The sequence below is a fragment of the Tenrec ecaudatus genome, chromosome 1, assembly GCF_050624435.1.
Source record: "Tenrec ecaudatus isolate mTenEca1 chromosome 1, mTenEca1.hap1, whole genome shotgun sequence".
In the NCBI taxonomy this organism is placed as follows: Eukaryota; Metazoa; Chordata; class Mammalia; order Afrosoricida; family Tenrecidae; genus Tenrec; species Tenrec ecaudatus.
This window is the reverse complement of record NC_134530.1, coordinates 85,917,312-85,941,104: the sequence shown is the minus strand read 5'-3', so window position 1 is coordinate 85,941,104 and position 23,793 is coordinate 85,917,312. Positions and strand designations below refer to the sequence as shown.

At 43.1% G+C, this 23,793-nt stretch overlaps 1 protein-coding gene across 4 annotated transcripts in view; it reads right to left on the bottom strand.

The window, feature by feature from the left end:
* Positions 1-23,793, bottom strand: part of FGGY (FGGY carbohydrate kinase domain containing) — a 540,059-nt gene that overhangs the window by 191,258 nt on the left and 325,008 nt on the right. The window lies entirely within an intron of this gene.

The following is a 23,793-nucleotide window of genomic DNA, read 5'->3' as shown; positions in this document are numbered from 1 at the left end:
CGGCTGACATGCAGAGAAATGGGGGCTGAGGGAATAGGATCAGCACTCAACTGGACTAAGAAAATGAGGCCATCCAAAGCCAATGGAGCAAACTTACTATCCCAGTGAGTCAGGGAGGTGAAGCTGAAGTCCCTGTCCAAAGGGGCTCCAATTAGAATACAGAAAGCGTGGGCAACACCTAGAGCCTGGAACGCTGGGCTACTGCCTGGAGAGCCTCAGCACACAGAGGATTCTTTTCAAGTCTTGCAAGGGAGCACCGATTTTTCTGCTGGGTTTTCAACTTGCTCCGGTGCCCGTTCTATTTGCTTGGTGACTGTGAGCCCTTCTTTCTCTGTAATGTGCCCCATTTATAATAGAAATGTGTACTTTGTACTGGTTCCATCCTTGGATTTAGAGGCAGGTAAGTTGTATTCTAGATTCGCAGATGAAGAGAAATTTGCCCTCGGATAAAATTTGAACTTGGAGTTGATTTAAGACTTTGGGAACAATATGGCGGGGTGAAAGTGTTTTCCAGATAGCAAAGATATGAATTTGGGGTACTGAAGGGTGGAGAGTTATGGATTGAATTGTGTACTCTGAAACTCCTAAACTATGTTTCAGTTTGGCGGTGAAGCTCAGTGGTTTGGAAGTTAGGTACTGCTGTAATAACTCACCATAAAGCGATATGATGTAACCATCCTTGGTCCAACATACCAGGATTAGGATGCAATGCAACATCTTTACTCAGGTCAGAGCCCTGGCCTACTGTTAGTGAAGTGTCTCTGAGATGTACTGTGCATACTTTTTCATTTTACAAAAAGAAGAGAGAAGCAAGCAGAGAAGAAGAGAGCTATCATCAAGAAAGAAGAGCCCAGAGTGAAGTGTATCAATTGGATACAGAGTCCTTGTGCTGAAAACGTCTTACCCTCTGTGGAAGTGTGATGCCAAGACACATGTAGAACTCCAAGGGATTGCAGAGCCACAGATGTTGCAAAGAGACATGGACCTTCTTCTAGGACTGACATAAAGTCTCCCCTAAATTCACTGTTTTGAACTCACTTGTCCTCCTAAGCCATGAGATAACAAATATCTGTGGGCCATTTCTGTTACATACGTACTACAGAGCTAAGACAACACTGGTCTTTCAGCTTTGATTTCTAATCAACAGGTGCAAGATGGAACCTGACATCTTTCCTTCCAGGATTACTCTTATTCTGAGAAGCCCTGTCTAGATCAACAACAACTTGTTTACTCAGGCAGCAGGGTCCCGTTTTTGACTTCTTGATGTGTTCATTTCTCTCCAACACAATAATGCCATGTTTTTGTCCTCCACACAAAATTGATATGTTCTCTTTTGAGAAATTATTTTGAGAAGTAATTCCATTTCTCAAACACAAACCTTCTGTTTTTTCCCATTGCCATGACCCCAGTCCACTCCTTCACAATCTTTTTCTTAGATAATTGCAGTAGATAGAAAATGTTTCCCACCCTCAAATATTGTCCTCCACCTGCCATCCCTTCAATTCTCACTCAGAGACTCTAATTCTTTACTTGCCATACGTCCAGCAGTTATGGTTCTTAAATACAAACTTAATGATGTGATTTATCTTTGAGAGGACTTTTTAAAAATTCACAGAAAAAGTAATTAAGAGATAAAAATGAAAAATACATAAACTTTCTCAACATAAGCTCCATCAAGATCCAGGCGCTTTTGTAAGTGATGACTCCACCCTAGAGAAGACAGTCCTGGAAATCTGACCATTGAATGCAGTCTTTTTTCACACCGTTAACTGAAGAAACATGAATTCCCTTTAAAGTTTTGTTTTAAGATTAGGAAACAAAAAGAAATCAGAAGGAGCCAAACAGAATTGTAAACGGATGGTGAATGATTTTCTATCTAAGTTCACATAAAAGTGCTCTAGTTTGATGAAAAGAATGGACAGGAGCATTTGTCCGGGTAGAGAAGGACTCTTAGTGAAATTTCCCAGGTATTTTCTGCAAAAGCTTTAGCTACCTCTCATAGATGTCAAGTCCACTGGAAGAAGCACACCAACATCGGTGACCAAAGGATTGTAAATCCATATACTCCAAAGCAAATGGAGGGAAGTTTATCAGAGTCTCACCTGTGAGATTCTGGTTTTCAGAAGGCTATGGTTGATAGTGGAAACCCCAAATCCATTTGTGAGATCTCCACAGGAAAGAAGTCTCCAGTGATTTCCCTCTACCTATAATAGGGGGCTGGGAAGAAACCAGCTACCAAATAGAATGCACTGCAGAGATAACTACAGGACATTAAAATGTTAAACCTGACTTGAGTGGTTAACCTTGTCAGTTGATTGCCCACTCAGATGCACTTTGAGCCTCATCTGGTTTTCAATATTTTCTCTGTGTGTATGTGTGTGTGTGTGTGTGTGTGTGTTTTCCATGTTGGTGTTTATCTCAAATGCACTTTGTAATTGGGAGTAACCCTCTTGAATTTTTGTTCTGGTTTTCTGTTTTCAGGATCTGAAACCCAGGAGTGATAAACCTATAGAGATGACAAGTAGAATAAGGGTTCTTGGGAGTAGGGGGAAGGGGGGAGGGGGAGAAGGGGAGCTGATATCAAGGTGCTCAAGAAGGAAGACAATGATTTGAAACCGATGGTGGTAGCATTTGTACAATACTGTTTGATGTGATTGAATTATGGAATGATATGATATCTGCATTAGCTCTCAATAAAATGGTTTTCGGGGTGGGGGTTAAATCATTCATAATAAGCACATATTATTCTTCTTTGACCTCCAGAAAGTCAGCAAGCAAAATGTCTTAAGCATCCCACAAACCGGGATTTTGCTCTTGACTAGTTTGACATTGCTTTGACTGGACCACATTCACTTCTTAGTCGCCATTGCCTTTGACTGTACTTTGTCTAAAAGATTATACTGTAAAAGCCATGTTTCATCTCCTGTACAATTTCTCCAAGAAACATTTCAGGATCTGATGGAACTTGTTTAAAAGTTCCCTTAAAGGCTCTGCTTGTATCTGCACAGCTGCTCTGCATGAAACAGTTTTCTAACCATCAAGTGGAAAGTTTGCTCAACCTTAAATTTTTGGTCAGAATTATGTAAGCTGGACCAATTGAGATGCCTATGCTCTTGGCCCTTGTTTCCTCTGGTCTTTAATTAGGTACATGACCGAGATTGATTGTTTCCTTCTTTCCAGTCTTCTGCTGTGGGCTTCATCTTTAACATCATCTCATCCACTGCTAATGAGTCAATTCTGACTCATCCTTATAGGGTAGAACTGCCCCTGTGAGTTCTGAGACTAACTCTACAGCAGTGGAAAGCCTTGTCTTTCTTCCGTGGAGCAGATGGTGGTTTTACATTGCTGACCTTGTGGTTGGCAGCTCCACAGATGCCCACTATGCCAACTAGGGGTCCTATCAATGCCATCTAGTCCTTTCTTAAAACAAGTTACACATTTGTAGAATGCTGATTTCCTCTAGGCACTGTCCCTATATACTTTTTGTAAAGCATTAGTGATTTCCCCATTCTGCCACTGAAGCTTCTTCATAAATTCGATGCTTGTTCTTGCTTTACTTTTAGCAGAACTCTTGGTGCTCTGTTGAGGGCATCTTTAAAATCGATGTCTTACCTGTCTTAGTGACTCAAACTAGATCCTGTCCAGACATGTTAGTATGAGTTTATTTGGGTGAAAAAAATTGAAATTTATGCAGAACTTTCATAATATGCATTTCTAAGAACTTTTCAAAAGACCCTCATACTTATATTTTATAGAAGCTTCTCCGTAACATATGAGGTAATTACTGATGTAGCTTTTATCTATTACCTCTACTCTAATTGCATATATTGTAATTTCCCATTCCTCTCGCTGCATCACTTTCTCTTTCTCTCTTTCTTCTGAAATAAACTGTGTTAGTTAGGTTATCTTGGCTGGGCCAGGATTCTCAACAGTTTGGTAGTGACGCCATGATCTGATCTAACACAATGTAATCAGCTACATGATGGAATCTAACAAGATGGAATTAACGCTGTGAGAAGCTAGCACCTGTGGTGGAGTGGAGCTCTCCAGTTTAGGTCACAGCCTTAAAGTAATTGGAAGAAAGAGTCCTTGTGATGTGGCCTGCTCCTTTTTAAGCAGCCTCTGTGGGAAAGCTTGTCACTTCAGCTGGATCTGGATTCTACATCTGGTTCACCAACTTCCTGTCACATCGCCTGCTCATCTATCTAAAGAGCCTTCAGCAGAACATCAAGCTTACTTCAGCTCTGCATCTGAAGAGCCTTCAGTCTTCCTGAGTCATTTTCCGACTTCCTGGTGTGTCAGCACCCTCAGTTATGTGAGCCAGGAGAAGCTTCCAGTTTATCATCTGACCCATGGATTTAAACCAGACTAGACTTACCTGCTTCTACAACTGTGTGAGCTAAACCAGAACCTAAGCCAGCCATGGGGCAGAAGCCAGAATTTCAAGTTGTCCTGAACTTAGTGAACAACTTGAAATTTTGAGCATTCACCAAATCTCATCTCTTTAAGCATTCACAAAATCTAGCTATGTAGCAGGCTCTCTTCGCTCCTCCCCCTTACCAACTCTTACATGTGCTTTTAAGATTCAGCCTGATATTCTCACCTCCAGGAATCCTCTTTGAACTCTGGCTTCTTCCCCAGAAGGCCTCTGTAATTCCCATATTGGGCCTTGGTGTAACATCTATCATGTGCACGTGTCTAAAGGAGGAGGCACCCCTCCCCCTCAAATGAATTTCTTTTCAAAGTTATATATTTAATTTTTTTAAACAAAACAACCTTTGAAGTACTCCCCATTACACTTAATACATTTGTCAAATCTGTGATTCCATTCTTGGAAACATTTTTCAAACTCATCTGTTTAAATGGCTGAGAGCACCTCCCTCGTTTTCTTTTTCTTCGCCTCTTCTACATCTTCAAATCACTGTCCTTTCATGTCCCGCTTCAATCATGCAAACAAAAAAAAGTCGCACAAGGAGCGAGGTCAGGAGTAAGGTGTGTCGGGCAACAGAAGCATACTGTTTTTTGCCAAAACTGGTGCACTGAGATGGCTGCAGGAGCAGGTGCATTGCTGAGGTGACAAAATCAGTCCCCCATCTGCCACCTATCAGGTCTTTTTTTATTATTAAAAGATCATTTCACTGGGGGCTCTTACCGCTCATATAACAATCCATACATCAATAGTATCATGCACATGTTGCCATCATTATTTTCTAAACATTTACTTTCTATTTGAGCCCTTGGTACCAGCTCCTCATTTTCCCCTCCTTTCCTCCCTCATGACTTTGTGATAAATTACAAATTATTATTATTTTCATACCTTGCATGGACAGATGTCTCCCGTCCCCTAAGGTTTCTGTTGTTCATCCCCCTGGAGGGGGGATTTCAATCATTGTGATCTGTTTCCCTTCCCTCCCCCATCTCAACCTGCTTCCCCCCACACCTGCTCCCCACCCTCCTGGTATGCAATATTTTCAGAACCTCTAAATACAAAGCTTGATTAATAGTCTGACCTGGTGGAAGGAACTCCAAAAGCACTATCCCCCTCATACCAAAAAACAAAGGAGCATTGTCTTGATCTTTGATTTAACTTGACAAACTTTTTTGGGTTGATGTTTGCTTTGGTGTCATAAGAAGAGTACCATGTATCATGGCCAACAATGACCTGGGTGGGGGGTGGGGAGTATGGGTTGCTTCAGAGCTGTTTCTGTTCAGGTCATGTTTCCACTTGACACTTTTTCCTGGTCAGCCAGAAACTGAGACACACATTCCATAGAGACTCTTCTCATATTTCTCTCCCATTAAAATTCACCGAACCAAGCTCCTAGATAATCCAGACAACCTCCCCATCTTTTCAATGGTCTGTCGTCAGTCTTTGAGCACACGTACATGGAATTTGTCAACATATTCATTTGATCAGGAACTTGAGGGACATCTAGAATGAGGTTTGTCATCAACTGACATTTCACCTTTCTTGAAATGAGAAAACCACTCAACTTCTACACTTGAGCTTTCCCCATAGCATCGTCCTTGTAAGCTGTGTTCAATATCACAACAGTTTCTGTGGCATTTTCCAGATCAGGAAAAAGAAATTCACAGCCACACATTGTTCTCTTAAATTGGCCAACACAAAAAAACGAGGTTCAAGCAAAACTACTTTTATGAAAAAATTCACTTTGACCAAAGAGAAGCTTCCCAGGTGATGCCACTGGGGACACTAACTCAGAGCCAGTGGCTGGATGCTCACCTAGTGGGAAAAATGTGTACAACATGTGCATACAAAAGTCCTGCCCAGTGAAGCTTTTTTCTTTTTTTGGGGGGGGGGTATCCCCTCATATCTATCTATATCTGTATGTATAAATGTAATGGGCATTTGACATATAATATGTGCATTTATTCTATAATATGCTTTGTACATTAAATGTGTACTCTTATCGGTAACACTGACCTTAAGGGCAGTGACCTAAAACATGTCCGATGACCTGTAAATGGTACACCGTTCATAAAGCTTAGGCTTGCCAACTTTTCCTCATCTCTATTTGGAGATTTCTCAAAGGCTAAGAGTACTCCAATAAAGGACTTACCCTTTCTAGAAACTCAATCCATTTCAGTTTGAGCAAAACAAGAACACATGAAACTTGTCCACGGATATCTCCTGAGGCTTAGCAGTTTGAGCAGACAGGGAAAGCACTAAGCAGATTTGTCACTCAACCAAATAGTCCCCAAATTTGGTATGGCGAGAGGCGGCCAACTGTTGCTTACAATGTCCTGAGATATTTGCAAAGAATGTTGACTCCTTAAACCCCAAATTCCTCATTCTTCATCATTCTAAAACCCATATGGAATCACAATCTAATGCATGTTTCTTATTCACTTATACGTACAATGGCCAAAATTGTTTGTAAGAGAGATCGAAGAGCAAAGAAACTTTGAAACCTTTCTAAAGTGCTCCTAACTTTTCTCTCCCTTGCAGACAACAAGCTCCACTTGCCCTCCTGTGTGCAACTGCCTGGCAAGCTCCAGTGAGCTCAGTCTGGCGTTAAGTGTTGGGTCCTCCATGACTCCAGTGACTTTGAAAGACTCCACGGCTCTGACACCTGAATCACAACCCAAACAATCATTGCTAGTAAACAATGATTGGTCTTGTTCGTAAGGGAGTTGGGACACAGGGGATGCAGAGGGAGAGTAGAGAGGGAGCAGAAGTGTGGTGAAAAGGGGTATCTGTTGGTGCAGTAGTCACCAATGAAGTCTTGGTACTGTTACTGATAATGAGCTGAAGTCGCAGGACTAGAACCATATCTTCCATTTCTCTCAAGTCTCTCAAATATGGCCCAACCAAAGTTCTCTTTTGTTTCCCAGCTGGATATTAGGACAATAGTTCTCTTCTTTAGAACTAAAAACAAAACAAACAGAAAATCAAACCAGTAGCTACGGAGTTGTTTCCAACTCACGGTGACCCCACGTATGTCAGAATAGAGATATATGCTCCATGGAGTTTCTGATGGATGATTTGTTGCAAGTAGATCACCACATCTTTCTCCCAAGCTACTATATGGTGAACTTGAACCTCCAGACTTGTGATTAGTAGTTGACTGAGTTTATGATTTACACCACCCAGGCACTAATAAAATGGATGAGTGGACAAGGTCTCAAAGCCAATGCGCATCAGCAGGTATGGACATCGCTACCTTGAAACACACTAATGACTCTCTTTTAAACAGTGCCTGTTCTGGAGTCATTGAGATGAGATGAACCCTGAAACTATTGCCCTGCAAGAATCTTTAAACTTTAAATCCAAAAATTGTCCCCCTGAAGTCTTCTTTAAATGACAAAAGAAACTGCGTAGCTCAATTAGTTGGGGTGGGGGTGGGGGGAGTTTTTGTTGAACACTGTGCTGTTTTGAAGAACCATCTACATGGGATCCAATGGACAACAGCAACTTCAAGGTTAGATGGGCAGTTTAGGGGCCATGGAACTCGTGACAATGCTGAAGGGACAACTCATAAAAGCAGAGTGAGAATGGTCATAGAACTGGTGTACGCTTTGCTGCATGGATGTGTAACAACAGTTACCAGCAAAATCAACACAACAATGCTTCAATCTGATATCCCCTGCATTTCAAATGCTTAGTCATGGGTCCTTTCTCCTCCTGGCCTGCTTCTCAGAAGTTCCTGGGTTTTCTCTCACCATGGTACTTTGCTTTGATACACCTCACCACCCACTTCTTAGGTCTGATCATAGTCTTGGATTTTCTTGTTTATACTCAGTGTTTTATATTAACTTGCTGAGTGATGTTGAGTACACCCTCGCTTCCCTAAGACTTGAGTTCCACTTCTATAAAATGGAGCAAACAAGACTCTTTCCTGGATCTGTAAAGAGTGAATGTGGCACAGTCTATTATAGGCCTTGGTAAGGTGCCCGGGTACATTCAGTGACTTCGGGAAATGCAGCCTGTATTGATATTGTCACCTCCACGTCAGCCAAGGCAGGTTTCTTATTTGTGGATTGGAGTACATGTGAGGGTTTAATTTTAAAAAGTACGCCTTGACATCTGACACCATCTAGGGTTGAATTCTAAAGTGGAGTCTGGAGATTATATTCACTGTGGAGAGGAAACAGGTCAGAGAAGAACATATTATTCCGATAGGCGACTTTCTCTTTGCAAAATTGCCACTGGGAATAAGTGCAATTAGAGTTTTAGATTGTTAACAACAGCTTGTTTAAAGGCAAAAGAATCCTTTTATTAAGGTGTAGTGGATACATGTTGGGCTGTGATCCGGCTGGTTGGCAGTTCGAAACCACCAATAGCTCTGCTGGAGAAAGACTGGGTTTTCTACTCCCTTAAACAGTTACTCCCAGAAACCCACAGAAGTTCGATATGAGTCAGCATTGACTTGATGACAGTTAAGTTTTGGGGGCTACTCTTTTCTTAATTGTCAAAATGTTGTACATCTGCAGTGATCAGTGCCTTTCACAACTGCTCCCCAAAGGCGTTCACCCTGGTTTCCTAGGGGTAGCTCCGGGGTATTCCAGACATAGCTGTCAAAAACTAGACCTAGAGAATTCTAATCTTAAGAACTCTCTTTTCATGTATTGCCTAATTGAATATGCAAAGGCTAAACAGATAGGGCAAAGCAAATAAGAAACTATATCAGTGTCAGACATGAGAAAAATCCAAATTCGGGGGGACAATATTTAGGGGATGTATCATCTCAGTGGCAGTAGGGTAGCTCTTCTATAGAGTAATGGCAAAAGTATTATCAATTAAGAAACTAAATGAACCCCAAACAAAACAGAAACAAACCATTGCCACCAAGTCAGTTCTGACTCACGGCCACCCCATGAGTGTTAGATGGGATTGTGATACACAGGGCTTTCAATGGCTCTTTCAGTGGATCTCCAGGCTTCCTTTCAGTGGATCTCCAGGCTTCCTTTCAGTGGATCTCCAGGCTTCCTTTCAGTGGATCTCTAGGCTCATCCAGTGGATCTCCAGGCTCATCCAGTGGATCTCCAGGCTCAGCCAGTGGATCTCCAGGCTCATTCAGTGGATCTCCAGGCTTCCTTTCAGTGGATCTCCAGGCTTCCTTTCTGAGGTGTCTCTGGGTCAACTCGAACCATCAACTTTTGGGTTATCAGTCGAGTACATTAACTGTTTGCTCTATTCAGAGACTCCATAAATTGGGAAGGTTTACCCAAATCAGTGGTGGTACTTGTGAGGAGTTTATTCATTTATTTTCTCTATAACAAAGGACATACAAGGAAAATAGCGGATGAAATGCTAACAATAACAATGGAGAGGAAGGGAACACATCAGGAGTCGAAAGTTGGGAAGAGAAGCTATGACACCCAACTCTCTTTGCGGCCTCCTGTGTTATCAAGGACAAGATGTCACTAACACGTGTTTGGGGCACTGGATTATTTACTGTGGCTCTTCTAGCCAAAGTCTACCTCCCATCAAACTTCACTCTAACCACCACCACTGACATTTGATAAACCTTCCCAGTGTCTTTTTCTGTATGGAGCTGGGTGCAATGGTGGGAGAAAGCTCTGACAGGATTCACTTGTGGGTAATTGTGAGCAGGATTCATTTTGATTGCCATCCTGCTGGGGTCTAATGAGCCCCCTGGGCAGCAGGAAAAGGAATAGTAGTTAGATCCAGGAGAGGCACTTGACCTCTGGACATGAGATCACTGCACAGTGAACCTCCTTGATTCAGAAGGCAGCCTTGACATCTTAAGAGCGGCAGAGGAACAGCAGTGACAGCAGAACCAGGAGGCAGAGTAGGAAACGAGGTGGTGGACTTTCAAGCCCACGGAGCAAGTAAAGCTGAGTACTTTGGGCCAGGATGTTGGCTTGTGGAGTATGCGGCCTCTGGGCACTTAATTCAGGGGACTGCATTCACTGACCTGGGGTGCTTATCTTAATCCCTCCAGGTTGAAGCTTACTATGAACTGGCATGCCCTTTGGGCATTTATTAGCAGCCCTGAGAGAAATGCCCTAACTGAACATCTGTATCCTAAGCATTTCCCCCTGCATTGTCATTTGCTAACTTCCTTAATAAACCTTATAGTCGTGAACATTGTCTGTGGATTCTGTGTGGCCATCACACAGATTAAAGAGCCCAGAGGAAGAGTAGAGTGCATGAAAAATAGAGCATGAAGGTGAGACAGAACATTCATATTTGACTATGGCCACAGAAGACATAACCAGTCATAGGCCTCCTCCTGCCAAATCTAGGTAAGGCCTCTGAATGCCTCACAGCCTGGGTGGCAGGGAGCTACTGCAATCAGTTAGAATACCATGGGTCCTTCTGTCCCCCTGGGCCTAGCATTCCCGTGTACATTCCCCTATCTGAGATGCTAGACGCATCTGCATCAGTACGTTTTTTACCAAAAAAGAAGCAGCTTCAGAGAAGTCACCTCAATTTCCTAGGCTTAGACCCAGGATTTAAACCCAAAGTGGACTCAGGAGTCCAACATCCTTCTAAGGCACATTTGGACAATATACATTTATTTAAAAGAGCAGCAAGGATGCAGGGGAGGGAAACTGTACCTTCTTCGCCATGTGGTCTGCAGCCAGCAGTGAATGGAATGCCTCCCTTGGCACATTCAGCAACACTGTTGGGATTGTCCTACATCTAAACCAAAACACTCAGACCTACTCCATTGAATTGATTTCCTGCCTGCAGGACCTTACAGGGCAATAGAATTGCTCTTTGGGATTTTAGAAACTAGAAATCTTTATGGGACCAGAAAGCCTCAATTTCTCCTTCAAAGCAGCCTGTGGGTTTGAACTGCCAACCTTGTGGCTAACAGCCCAACACCTAACCCACAGGACCACTAGGGCTCAGAGAAAGAAAAATATTTGCACATTCCAGTGGTATCTTTTCCTTCTCTGTATTCAGTAGTAGTTCTTTGAGAATGTTAAGTGAACCGCTTGTTAAAGAAACACAAAACACGCACTTAAAAATTGTTTTTCTATGTAAATAAGTACTTTTAAAAAGAGCCAAAGGAGCAAAAGAGAACCCCACAAAACAAACATACAAAAAAGTCAGGCTTGCAGGGAAAGCTGATCAGGGCCAATTTATCCTTCACTTATGTTCCATTAAAGATCACAGTACTATGTAAGATATGTAAACACTGCAGGCTACCAAAAACAAATGGAAAGATGGCTTCAGAGTTACAGTATTCAGCTGCAGGCCACGGACAGGGGCAGCTTTTGTCATGAACAGATCTTGTGGATGGGAAGCAGGCCTTCTGTAACCCTTCCTTCAGGTTTTCCAGTAGATAAGCTCTGGTGGGGGTGTAACAGCTACACTCTGGGCTGCTAACAGCAAGGCCAGTGGTTTTAAACTACTTCTAGGAAAAAGGTGACATTTTCAACCCATATAGAGTTGCAGTCTTGAAAACTCTGTACAGAAGCAGCTCTACTCTGTAGGGTCACAATGATTTGGAATTGATTTTTTAGCAGTAAGTTTGGTTTTAGGAGCATATAAGAACATTAGAGGTGCCCATCTAGTTTTCAAAGAAGAAGAAGAGCAATTAACTATAAATATATAACACATAGAGAAATTATATATAAACCCAATATATAGGCTTCATAAATAAGCCTACTGCTAATGAATTGATTCCCACCAACAGTAACTCTATAGGATAAAATAGAGTTGATCTTTAGAGTTTCAGAGACTGTGAATTTTTAAAAATCATTTTATTGGGGCTCACACAGCTCTTATCACAATCCATCCATCCATTGTGTCAAGAACATTTGTACATATGTTGCCATGATCATTTTCAAAACATTTTCTTTCTTTTTGAGCTCTTGGTATCAGCTCCTCATTTTTTTCCTGCCCTCCCTCATGAACCCTTAATAATTTATAAATTATTGGCTCTTTTTCATGTCTTACACTGACTGATGTCTCCCTTCACCCACTCTTCTGTTGTCCGACCCCCTTGGAGGGGGTTATATGTAAATCATTATAATTGGTTCCTCCTTTCTCCCCTCATCTTCCCATTACCCTCCTGATATCGCTACTCTCATTATTGGTCCTGAGAAGTTTATCTGTCCTGGATTCCCTGTGTTTCCAGCTCTTATCTGTATATGCTCTCTTTTAGCAGGATTTTCAAGGTAGAATTGAGGTCATAATAGTGGGGGTTGGGGTGTAGGAAGCATTAAAGAACTAGAGGAAAGTTATATGTTTCAACAGTGCTATACTGTACCCTGATTGGCTTGTCTCTACCTTGTGACCCTTCTGTAAGGGGATGTACAATTGTACAATTATCTATAGATGGGCTTTAGATCTATGTACATGTATTTATGTGTTAAGTACTAATATAGCAGATGGACATTGGGTCTCTATTCAAGTACTCCCTTAATGCAAGAACACTTTATTCTAAATACCTGGCATTCCATGATGCTCACCTTCATGACTCAATTACTGAAGACAAAATGGGTGCATAAGCAAATTTGGTGAAGAAAGCTGATGGTGCCCGGCTATCAAAAGAAATAGTGTCTGGGGTCTTAAAGGCTTGAGGATAAACACGCAGCCATTTAGCTGAAAAGCAATCAAGTCCACAAGGAAGAGGCACACCAGCCTTTGTGATCAGGTGGTGTTGATAAGATCAGGTATCAGGTATCAAACACCCAGAACAAAACATCTTATCAATGTGAATGAGGGGCAGTGTGCAGTGGAGACCCAACGCTCATGTGTGGACAATTGGACTGTGAATTCTTGCAAGAGCAGACATCCTCTTCTTTCTCCTGCAGAGTAGTTGGTGGCTTTGAACCACTGACCCTGCAAGTAACAGCCCAATCCTTAGTACAAAATATATAACTGTACTGGGGTTACAGTTCTGAATATGATATAGTTTTATGTTATAAATTTTCAAAATCCCTTATGACATTTATAGCAGTTTTTATTTTTAATGATATTATAAATGAATGCAGAGGAATAAAATGAGGGAAGAAAATTAACTCTCACCTAACATTTACTAAGTACTAATTGTTTTATATGCATTCTCATATATCATCTTTATGATGATTCTTCCATTTCTTTCCTGTAGCAGATGAATAAAATGAGACTCACAAAATTTCAATCTTATCATTGCCACATAAGTCCCCAATGGTAGAAGTGGAGATTAGGGCTCAGGTCTGGGCATGCTTTTTCCTGGCTTCCCGCCTTTAGATGAGAGCCACAAAGGTCAATATTAAGAGAGACAGAGAAAGCAGCACTTGGCTTCTCAGATTTTTCAGCTCTTGGTGTGGGGTGTAGCCCAAGGCCCCATGCAAGGATCAGTCTTCTCAGTGAGCAAACCAAGCTGTCTCTGGAAGCCCAATGGCCTGGACATGGTCTCCAGAGATCTGTCTTCCTACAATAGACCATTTAGGGTACTACGTGCCTTCCTCTCCCAACTCATCACCACGGCAATCAGAGACAAGATTAAAATAAAACTGGTCCCAGGTCAACCCGGCTTCTGGGAAGTGTGCATTCCAGCAGAAGAACTCTTTGTGTGCTGATGTGGTGTGGGCAAACACACGAGGGCGTGGCAATGTGAGAAGCTGGGCTCTCATCTGCTGGGCAGATGTCAGCGGTTGGAGTCAGAGCTGGTTTTCCACTTCCCTGGTCTGCTCTTGCAGGGCAGTGCTGGGCACGCAATCTAGGTAGGACATAGCCCCACACTTTCCTCTGTGTGTGTGTGTGTGTGTGTGTGTGTGTGTGTGTCAGGCAGGGAGTTCTGCTTAATAACACCTGGGGCAGGGTGGGGTTGGGGATGCTGCTGAGACTGTGGGCAGAGCCATGAAGAGGCTCAGATAGATTAAGGTTGGAATGGCAGCTTTAGGTAGCGCGCTTTAAGACTCCCAGACCTTAGTTTCTTCTAAGGTGAAAGAGCAATATTCACCTTCTAGAATATTTAGGAGGGGGAGAGGCAATGTGGAAGAACACTGGTATGGTGCCTGTACACAGTAAGTAATCAATAAGTGATAGCTCATTATTTAACTTTCTGTATTCTTTTTTTGGTTTTAATCCCAGAAAGGTTGGGAATGTTAAATCTATATTTTTCTGAGTTCAAATTATAGACTGTCTGGTTAATCCTGGCAAGAGCCCAAAACCAGAAGTACCAGCTAAGGGAAGAAATGGCTGGAGAGGCTTTAGGTGGAAGAAATCTGGGTTTCATGTCTCCCACCTCACCAAGAGGATTGCTAGACTTTCTATCTCTGTCCCTAGTGGCTTGAGGATGAAATGGCATCTGATGTTTACACTTGGGACATTTGTGTTAACTGAGCCTCTGCACTCAGCTGCCACCTGTCTACATAATAGCTACCACCTAGGGTAGAGGCTCGGTGGCTAAACTGTCGGCCTAACTGAAAAGTTGGTGGCTGAAAGCTACTCACTGCTCCATGGTAGAACAATGTGGCAGTCTGTCCCAGTAACGATTGTAGGCTGGGAGACCCCTTGGGGCAATTCTACTCTGTCCTACAGAGCCTCTCTCTGAGTCGAAAACAACACACCACAGCACACAACACGAAGCTATTACCTGAGACCATGCAAAGAAGCTGGTATGGTTTATGACACAGCTTGGAAAAACACAAACTGATGGCCATAAAGTCAGTGCCAACTCATAGTCAGTCTCATAGGATAGGGTAGAACCACCCCTGTGAGCTCCCAAGGGTAGGAAGCCGGTCTTTCTCCTATGGTGCAGCTGGTGGTTTCAAACCTCTGAACTTTCTGATTACCACTCCACCACCAGGCTCCTGACACACTGTAGATGCCTAATGTGGGGTAGGAGAGGAGGGGCCAGAAATAGTCTGGGCCTTGTTGAGGATCGAGGTATTCCAGAACTGAGCACATAGCACATGCCTTCCACCTACATTTACGTGAACAACTACCGCGAGTTAGGCCCTGGGGTATAGACGTGAACGGTGCCCTGTCTTTGTCTTAACTTTACATGTAGTCGGGCTATCCGACAGCTAGTCCAAGAACTACAAGATACTCTGATACGCTTCTCATTGAGATAGGAGGGGGCTTCAAAAAGTTTATAGAAAAAGCCATTGGTTTTTTAGTCACCCCTGTATACACCAGTAAAAGCCGACCCGAATATCGGCTGAGGCACCTAATTTTACCATAAAAACTGTATAAAATGTGCTGAAAAACTTGGCTTATACACAAGAATATATGATACATTTTTCCCCACAAATTTGTTGTATATGCGCTAGGATCTCTGGTGGTATAGTGGGTTACATGATGGGCCACAGGGTCAGCGGTTCGAATCCACCAGCCATTCTGGCATAAAGATTAGGCTGTCTACTTCTATAAAGACTTGAAGTTTCAGAAACCCCAAACAGCAGTAAGCTTGACCATATCCAACAGGGTTGCTATGTTGAATTAACATTCCATGAGTGAAATACTCTATTAGTGGGCGTTACTTGCACTGTCTCATTAGTTAGTAATTATTACAGGTTTCTAAGATAGATATCTTTATCCTCCTTTTTTCAGAGGGGTAACTAAGGCCCACAGGGGTTGTATTGCTTGTCCCAGGTCAGGCAGTCACTGAGTACAAGTTTCTGGAATGAGTTGAGGGGGACAGGAGGCAGCAACAGGGACAGGGCAGATACAAAAGGACTTTCATGAAATGCCAAGGACTTTGACTTTACTTCTTGAAAGAAATGGAGAAATAACAGCAATGTGTGTTTTGGTTGGCGAGCAGCAGAGATCCAGAGGCACGCCCGCTCAGCACTGCCCCGCTGAAGCAGGCGTTCAGTGTGACAGAGGCTGAACGTCACCAGTGGTTTGTGTAAGTTCGCTTTGATACTGGATGCTTAACGAATGATAATCACCTGTGTGAGTGGCCCACAGAGAAGCGGGAGGGACTTCCCTGGCCCATGGGAGCCTCGGAGGACCAGGTCCGTGGATGAGGATGTGTGATTTCTTCTACTGTGCTATACCAACTATCGTAGGCAGGGAGACAAGAAGGCAAATCTGCCTCTCTGAAAAGAGCTTAACTCCTTCGTAGTCTGCTCTTCCCCAAGCTTACCTTCCGGTCCTCCAGGCTCTGACACTCCCAACCCTGCTGATTTGACCGTGAGCCTTTAATCCGTCTGTCCAGGCCAGGTGAAAAACCAAAGAGAAAGAATTATAAATGAGGAGACTGGGGTAATTGAAAGGGGAAGGTGGCACTCCTGAGCCACTCCAGACCTGCCCCTGCCCTGATTCAGTGAACACATGGCTGGGGACCTTTGATTCCATCTTGCATTCAAGGATTGACTCTTCTCCGAGGACACTGGCAGAGTAACTGCACTCCCCTAGTTTAGTTGCTCTGAGAACCTTGATGCGTAAATCAGGCCACGGGTCTGGCACTCGGGCCTCTCTTCCCTATTGCCTAGTACCTGCATACTGTTGACCTTGAAGTTGCAATGGCTCCAGCACATGGCGATCCTAAGTGTAAGATAATCAGATGCTCCCCGGTGTTGCGAACTTCATGATCCTGGGCACAGTTGCACAGATCAGTGGTTGCGGTCCGTTCTTACAACCAGTGTGTAGTTAGAATGCCTCATAACCTAGCAGGCTCATCTTCCAGCACGATATCAGACAATGTTGTTTGTTGTGAGATCTCAATATTCAGTAATACAAAATTCCATTTTGCTTCCACTGCCAAATTTTCAGGAGATATACAGGCATTTCCACCTGATAGTTCAACCCAAACTAACAACCTGCTGGTCTTTTGTAGGACAGTACACTGGAGTCTTACACATTTACTTCAAAGCTTCAATTCCTACAAGAAGACAATCACAGAAGGGTGCTCCTTGTCATCAATTATGTAATAATAAATAAACAAGACTGGATAGCATTGGGTGTTTCTTAGTGAGTGGGACTGGAGAACAGCTCTTACGAGATCAGCAGCATCGAGCACGAAGGCACAGCTGGGTGTACCATTCCAGGCCTTCAGGGAACCTCTTATTTCTACAGAAAGGGGTACAGCTCAGAGCAGCGCCCAAGCACTTGAGATGGCGGTAAATAGTTATTACCAAACAGTGGACTCCTCCAGAGGCCCTGGCAAGCAAAAGCAGCTTATGCTTGGCTACCAACTTTCAGCTTGGAGGTTTGAACCCATGAAGTAGGATTGTGGAGGAAAGGCTTGGGAATTTCCTTCAATAAAGTCTGCAGCCAAGAAAACCCAGTAGACCAATTCGACTTTGTAACCCAAAGGATTGACATGAGTCATAATGAATTCAATGGTAACAGGTTTGATTTGGGATTTGCTTTAGAGCTCCAAGATCAGTAGAGCTTCAAAAATACCTTCAAGATATAGAGATAAGAATTGCAAACTATCAATTTCTTATGTGTGGCTGACTACAAGTAGACCTGAATCCCTAGGTGAGTGATTGATTGTTTCACTCAAAATTCGCTGAATGTCAACTTTGTGCAAGGGACTGTACTAGGCTATCGTGATGGAGAAATTAAGAGGCCATGATGCTGGCCCTTGAAGAACTCAAGGTCACCTGAGCAGGAAAAGCATAAAGCTGGATAGCTAACAAAGAGTGATGCATTCTGAGGTAGACAGATGCACCATGGGCACGCTGAGATACGAAACCTGACATCGACGGGAAGCTCTCAGGACGGGAGGCCTGGTTAGGCAGGTACAGTAGAAATGACAACATCAGTACTCGACATAATCAAATTTCAACGCAAAATGTCGAGAAAATTTTGCATTGGAGCTCATACAAACCATGGGAATCTGACCCATGCACGTGACTTTTGTAAACAAATGCAGTTTGTGTTTCAGTCACTCGGCGTTAGTTGGTGTTGTTAGTGAGCATCATTTAAAGCTTTTGTGGCTGTGTCCCTAGTGTTTTGCTATAAGTTTCTTAGTTGTTGTGGCTTTTTATACTGTTTTTAGATTTAAAAAAATGGGTCCTAAGAAAGAGTTTTTTGAAAAGAATGATTATGATAAGGAACTGTTAACTGTGTTATCGATAGTATTGATGATAATTTAGTAAACCCTTTTAGAAAACAGTTAAGGAAATGTCAACAGCAGACCACATTAGACAGGTATTTCTAGAGAAAGCCAGCCAGGTCCTAGTGAAAAAAGGCAAAGAAGGGGAAAACTCCTGAAAAGCAGCTACAGTTGATTTGATGGAAGGGGCTTCCCCTGCCAAACAGTGACTCTGTCCAAACCTCCTCTCCACATCCGTGTCCACAGATCCAGATCCTCATCAGTCTCAAGGTATGGGCCATACTGTAGTTGTTAACACATTTTTTAATATTGTTATTCTTATTTAAATTATATTGTTTAACTCTAAACTTATTTACTTTGAAATTTCTGGGAAATGTTTTATATTAAAAGGCAAGGGTAGGGTAAAAACTTGGTGGTCGAAAATGGATTAATCCGCTTTCAGTTATTTCTTATGGGAACAATTGATTCGCAACTCAACTGTATCACATCTCGACACTCCTTCTAGAACAGATTAGTGTCAGGGTCCCAGGTTTACTGTAAAAGTTAGAGGACAACATATTCCAGGCACAAGGAAAGGCACTGGATAGTACAGCGTGCTCTGCGCTGTGGCTAAAAGGAAGAGTGGGAGGAAAATAGTGCAATATATTGCTGGAGAAGTCACCATGAGCCACAGTGAGGAGAGGATCATTGGTCTCACTAAAGATTTGTAAGTAATTACTGTAGGGGTGATAGAAAGAAGGACAGTATGATTCGATTCACATAGGACCCTACAGACACTGGCCAAGACCTTTTTCTCTTTGGAATTAAATCTGTAGGTGAAAGTAAGGAACCTTGGTGTTGTAGTTATTATGCATCGGGCTGATGACTGCAAGGTCCGCAGTTCAAACTCACCAGCAGTGCCACTGGAGAATAATGGGCTAGTTCTACTCCCATAACGAGTTAGAGTCTCAGAAACTCACAGGAGCAGTTCTACCCTCTCCTACAGGGTCACTATTCATGGGGACCAACTTGATGTTAGTGAGTTGGAGACGAGTATTAAGGGAGCTGGTGACCTTGTGGGCTAAACGATGAGCTGCTAATGATAAGGTCAGCAGTTGGACCCCACCAGCTGCTATTTGGGGGAAAGCTGAGGTCGTTTACTCCCATAAAGATGCCTGCTGTGGGAATCAAGAGGAGCATGTCTATTCTGTCTCACAGGGTCGCTATGAGTCAGAAGAGACTTGATGGCAGTGAGTCTGGTTTGGTTTTCGAGAAGAAAGTACGGAATGGGTAGAACGTTAGGGTTTCCTTTGCTGCTTTCATCTTGACTGCTCACTAACAACCATAGAAAAAAAGTTAGTTCTCTAATAGAGTTAGTCATTATACAACTTTATTATAAAATATATGTGAACTATTGCTTAAGCTATAATAGAGAAGAAAGCACACAGATTTCACTTCACGTTACTTGAGTTCAAAGCCAGGCCCAGCACTTACTCTACGGCTGTGTAAATCACCTAAGAGCTCTCTCATCTGTGACACAGGATAACAATATTCCCCAGGGTAAGGATAAGGGTTAAAGAACACTAAATATTTCAAAATACCTGGCATCTAGCAGTTACTCAGCACATGTCATTGAGTATGTGCGCCAATGAGAGAAGGTTAGACTACAGGTCAGAGAGACCGCAGTCCCACATATTCAGTCCACATGTCACATGCAGGCCTTAGGTACGCAGAGATGCATCAGCAGCTATCTGCATTCTCAGAAACCCAAGCTCTAGTGGAAGAGACACAGGTTTGGTATATTTTTTGTGACGGCAAGAAGGGGCATAAAGTAAAGTGTCAAGGTCACACAAAAGAAAGTGTAACTACTTTTGTCTGGGGTCATGGAAGGAAGTTTAGCAAAGGCTTAAGGAAACGTGATATTTAAACTAGTGACCAATTTTTTATAAACTCGGTGTTTAACATACTATTCATATAAAAGACGTGAAATAATCTGACCTCCATATCTATTTTGTCCAATAAAAAGGTTCCAAACTAGAGCTTCTAGAGACATTCCCCCTCCTGAAAACTATCTCAAGGAGGACTTACTTGGTGGGGACGGGGGGGGGGGGGGAAACACAACAAGTATTAAGATTTGTAGCTTTTCTAAGTTTTCTTTCAGAATACTACATTTCTCTTTATGATGGGGATCTATCTTATTAGGGAGCTACAGAGCTAAGGTGACTGATGTCTTTCATCCAGCACATCATTTCAGGAAAGATATAAAACGACTTCAAATGCTCAGCAACGCAACATCATTCCCTCTCACACGTGTATAAAGTAGGTAAATCGTTTATCAAACTCATTACTGACCTCTACCACGCATATCTGTATTACAAAAGGTCAGGGGTTTTCAAGCTGCTAATTAGGCCAAGTCAGTGAGAGATTGCTAACTCTCTACAGACATAGGAGAAGCCAGCCAATGGAAGACAGGAACTTTTTCCTTAACATGTAAATGAGTTAAGCTTGCACAACATGACTGACCTCTAGTATGTCCTTGGGAATTTTTTTTAATGATGGTGAAGGAGAAAAGAAAAATGAGAAAAAAGGTAGAGCGAACACAGAAGGGGAAATATGTGTGGTGGGGCCAAGTGAAGCCTCCAGGGTTAGAGGATTTACACTTTTGTATGGCGTTCCAAGCCAGCTACTTTATAATTCCACAACATTCAGAGGCCCTGCGGCTGCACAGTTAGTCAGCTCCGAAACCTAAGACTCAAGAAAGAACATGGTCTGAGAGGTGGTTCAATACAGTCCTTAAGCACAGACATGATGAAAGGGGCTAACTGAAAGCTGTGGTTCTGGGGAAAGAACAATTCCATGTGTCTAAGGCACTGTCACAGAGGAGGTGGTGTGGAAACAGAGTCTCAAAGGCCACAAAGGATTCTCACTGGCTCAGTTAACTGACTAGGGCTTTCTTGTTTGAGCACCCAGTATGTGGAATGCCCAGAGCAACATAGAAAGCATCCATCAATTTCTTCAGGATTTATTTGTGAGCATTTACTGAATTCAAGGGGGCAGCGGAAGTTCAATGGTATAAGTATTTTGTCCGCTCGGAAACCTGGGTTCTGGTCAATGCATCGCATGTACAGACACCAACCCCTTGTGGGTGGAAGTTGGTGTGCTAATAGGATGCTGAACAATCTTCGGCAGAGCTTCTAGCCTAGACCAACTAGGCCAGTGGTTGTCAACCTTCCTAATGCCGCGACCCTCTGACATGCAGGACGTATTTTCATTGTTACAAATTGAACATAATGCAAGCATAGTGATGAGTCACAAAAACAGTATGTACTTATATATTGTGAAATTTTTATTTCTAATGACAAATAAATGAAATTTTGTCTTAAAGCATGGTGTGGCATGGGTAACAGTCTTCCCACTGGGTACTCGTATGTGGGCTTATGTGCACGTGGGCGGACCCTCCTGGAGAGGGATAGAGGAGCAGTGTCTCGGTTCCTAAGATCATCGGAAAGATGTGTTTTCCAATGGTCTTAGGCGACCCCTCTGAAAGTGTTGTTCGACCTCCAAAGGGGCCGAGACCCACAGGTTGAGAACCGCTGAACTAGGCACAAAGAACCAATGAAAACCCTAGGGCTCCCAAGAGGTTCTATGAATCTGTAATGGATGAGAAAACGATACAGGGCACAGCAGCATTTTCTCCTTTGTGCTGAGTTTCAACCATGAGTTGGGGACAACCTGGCAGCAACTGACAACAAAAACACCTGTCTTCAAGATGCTGTGCAATGAACTATGGACATGACCATTGAGAAAAAAATACAATAAAACAAAACCAAGAAACATAGTGCCCTTTCAGGGGACTCGGGCTGGTGGAGTGGGGTGACAGAAATAAAGACATTTTTTTAAACAGACATTCTCGTACACACATTATGACACCTAGTGAGAAAGCTATGCAGAAAAGCAAAGCAAGCGTGTCAATGGGGAGCGCAGGTATTGGTGTTTTAACGCAGTGCGCTTTGGGTGGTCTTATTGATGAGGTTACATTGGAGAAGGGATGGAAAGGGAGTAGGAAGTAGACGTCTACTGGGCAGTGGGGAGAACAGAGGTTAAAATAAGCCCAAAGACCGGAGAGGGCGATCCCTGAGGTTTTCTATGGAAAGCAGGGGGAGGGGGAGGAATCCATGTAGCTCGAGTGGCGGGAAGGAGAAAAGGGAAAGAAGCGGCGGCAGAGAGGTAGCAAGTCCAGCGATTGCAGAACTTTGTTCCCCTCTTGAAAGCTGTTGGCGTTCACTCAGAGTACTCAGAAGATCTGAGCGGAGGAACGCCATAACCTGACTTTTCAAATGTCTGCTCAGACCGCTGTGATGGGAATCTACTGCAGGGGACACGGGTGAGTGGAGGGAGACCAGTTAAGAGGCTACTCCAAGAAACAGGGAGCGAGCACACAGCTTCTTGGGCCAGCCGAGTCCATAGGGAATGGATTCTGGGTTCACTTTGTTGTCAGAGCTGGCAGTTTTTTATGAACCAAAGTGGGATGTGGAAAAGGGAAAGAGTGAATAGTGTTGCTATAAATTTAGTTGTGTTCTTCCAAAAGACTGCAGTCCTAATACCTAATGGGCCTATTTGGAAATGGCGGCTTTCCTTCATGACGTTAGTGAGGTTGTTGTACCAGGGCAAGGAGGATTCCAAACTTAATCACTTCTGAGTTATAAAGACACAAAGGCATATCCAGGGGGAAGCTAGACACCCAAAACAAAACAAAAACAGCAACAGCTGCCAAGGAATTCCAGGGCTACTGACAGGGAAGGGCCCTCTCCTTAAATTGGACTCCTGTTAAAAAGTAAATTCCCGATCTTTAAAGTATTTTTGTTATGACAGAACTAGATAATCAAAGGAAATGGTCACATTTTTGGCCTGGGGAACGGAAATGATAGAATTGCTTTTGCTTCCTCTACAAAGGGTTGCAGAAGGCTTAGAATTAATTCAAGGTGGGTGGAAAGAATTAGGAATTTGGTTGTTGACACCTTGCATTTTAGGTGTGTTGGAGTTCTGAGGATCACAGAAACGGGTGAGTCGGAGAGGGATGCGGAGTCAGGAATGTCCTTGGCTCTCCCCCCCCCCTTGTTTTTTACCTTTAGGAGCCATGTAATTGGTTCCGACTCAGTAACCCTTATGTTCTCAGGACATGTCTAAGGATGGCCCTCTCATAATGAGCTTGCAGAGAGTCACTACAATCAGCCAGAACAGTCTGATTGAAGCTGGCAATGTTTATCTCCAGGGGTCTGCCAATCACTCTCTTTCACTCTTGGCCTTAAGGTTGTCTGCCCTGCTAATATATGGAGTTCTCCTGAAGATACCCCTTGTGTCAGACCCC